The following is a 2,290-nucleotide window of genomic DNA, read 5'->3' as shown; positions in this document are numbered from 1 at the left end:
TTATCTTTACAGTTGCTGTGTGTCTGAATTTACTTTCCAAAACTCATATGCTTCATATGAGTATTATGTGTGTAGTTGTGCACGTGTGTATTTGTGTGTATTTGTGTGTGTGTGCTAAATGAAACAAAAACTAGGAATAATATAGACAGTGCTTATTAATTTTTTAGAGCCTTGACTAACATTGTTAGCACTTATTGTTTTGGTAAATGAAAAACTTTATATATTTGCTTACTTCTATAAAGCTTTTTTAAGTGTCTTGGTATGAAGGGGAAAAAAACAATGTAAACATTTTTTTTCAATGTAATGAATATATCTTTTGCTTTTTTTAATTAGAAAAATATTTTTAAGTATATTTAACTACCTTTTTATTCCTGGTACCTAACCAGATGGTTAAAGAATGGGTGTATTAGCAAAATAGCCCTTCAATCACTGTACCTTACATGTGTTATCTAGGGAGAAGTAAAGTAAAATGAGAGAAAGAAAAGTTGCCAGCTGGCATGAAACCATTAATACTAAAATACCTCCAGTCTTTAGACATTTTATCACAGTTCCCTGTATCAAATATAAAAACGGTGTATATGTGGATACTTATATTATTTAATAAACCATGTGTATGTAAAATACATGTCACTGTGTAAAAAGATGAATAAGTCTATCATTAGATACACTTGAAACTGAGGTACTAGATTACTTAAGGAAAACGGTCTTGAGAACAAAACAGTGGAGAAAGATATAAAGAGGTTCATAAAAGAGAAATTAGGGTTCAAATGTTAGGTTTCAAGGTACTGAAATACAGTTCTGTGGGGCTAATGCAAGGGGTCGTTTTAAAAGTGATTTATTTATTTCTCTGTAAATGTTGGTAAACTTTTTGTTTAAATTACTTCTTAGTTATATTTCACTTCAATTAGTACTTGTGTATGGAGGTGATGGAGGTATTTACTCTAAGTAGGCTCTTAATTTCCATGAGTAAGGGTTGCTCCAGCCCATATTTTGGATCACCAGGTAACAACAGCTCTTTACAGAACACCTAACTTACTGGAACGCAGCAAGCCACTGGTTAAGAGCACAGCACAAAATATCCACCCCTCACAAGTACTTCTGTTTAGCTGAGTTTCCATCCAGACTCTGTATTTAAAGTGCTCATCATATAGTTCTCCTCAGGGTCTGTGCAAACAAACAAACAATAAAGGGAGTGGGACGAGAGGGGAAGCGGGGGCGGGGCTTTCGAGCACGGATTGTGCAGACGCAGTGCACTCACCAGGCGGTCCCCAGGGCAGCGGTTTGTGGTTCTAGTTCCTTGGTGGAGACTGGTGAAGGTAGGTGGGTTGGTGCGGTGTTGGTCTCTGCACACGTGGCCATGCTGGGATGGATTCCTTTTTGTCTTCCTCCATGGCAGGTTTGGGCTCCGTGGACCCACAGCTACAGCATTTTATCGAGGTGGAAACTCAGAAGCAGCGCTTCCAGCAGTTGGTCCACCCAATGACGGAACTTTGTTGGGAAAAGTGCGTGGACAAGCCTGGGCCAAAGTTAGACAGTCGGCCTGAGGCCTGTTTTGTGAACTGCACTTCATTGATACAAGCCAATTCATCTTGAATCAACTGGAACAGACCAAGAAATCCAAGCTAGTCTTTTCAGAATGCCTTTCTGACAGATTTTTGCATTACCTTTTTGGAAAAGGAAGGTAGTTGAAGAAATGAAAAGTGGTTGATGGGATGGTTGAAGAAAGGGCTCCTACTCTTGTCACTCTTGGGACATTCTTGTCATCTGAGAATGAACAAAGACCAATTTTTTGTGTGTTTGGGGTTTAAGGGTCATATGAGTATTTGGTTGTGTTATTTTATTTTATTTTTGTCAATCTTGTGAAAACAATTGACAAATGAATGGAAAACTTGACTAGATGCATATTACTGTATGTGGGACTATGTTTTTCTCAAACTTCCATTAACTGCTTCCTATAATTTGTGTAGTGGACCTACTTTCTATAATTTGATGGTGGGACCACATGGTAAAATCTGTCAACTGTGTGGATTCAGGACACATTTCCAGGGACATTGATACACATCTTTGTGTCTCTGAGAAAGGGCAGCAGCGGAGGAAGAATAATTTGGTACTTGACTTGCAGGCCTCCTTATCTTGTGTTTTGACCATCAGTGCTGTAAAAAAAATCTGTGGTATGTTCATAACAATACAATTCAGATTTCTAAATTATCTCCTTATACTGTGATCAAGGTAGTACAGGCAGCCTCAGTGTCTAGGGAGGCCTTTAGTTATAAAGGAATCTATAGACAGT

At 38.2% G+C, this 2,290-nt stretch overlaps 1 pseudogene; it reads left to right on the top strand.

Moving 5' to 3' along the window:
• Positions 1 to 1,241: 1,241 nt before the first annotated feature.
• LOC109454251 (mitochondrial import inner membrane translocase subunit Tim8 A pseudogene) lies at positions 1,242 to 1,815 on the top strand (annotated as a pseudogene).
• Positions 1,816 to 2,290: the final 475 nt, after the last annotated feature.

This window comes from Rhinolophus sinicus, chromosome 1 (genome assembly GCF_057876585.1).
Source record: "Rhinolophus sinicus isolate RSI-liver-muscle chromosome 1, RSI-T2T, whole genome shotgun sequence".
Taxonomy (NCBI): Eukaryota; Metazoa; Chordata; class Mammalia; order Chiroptera; family Rhinolophidae; genus Rhinolophus; species Rhinolophus sinicus.
Note: the sequence above shows the minus strand (reverse complement) of the source record. Positions and strands in the feature narration are given on the sequence as shown.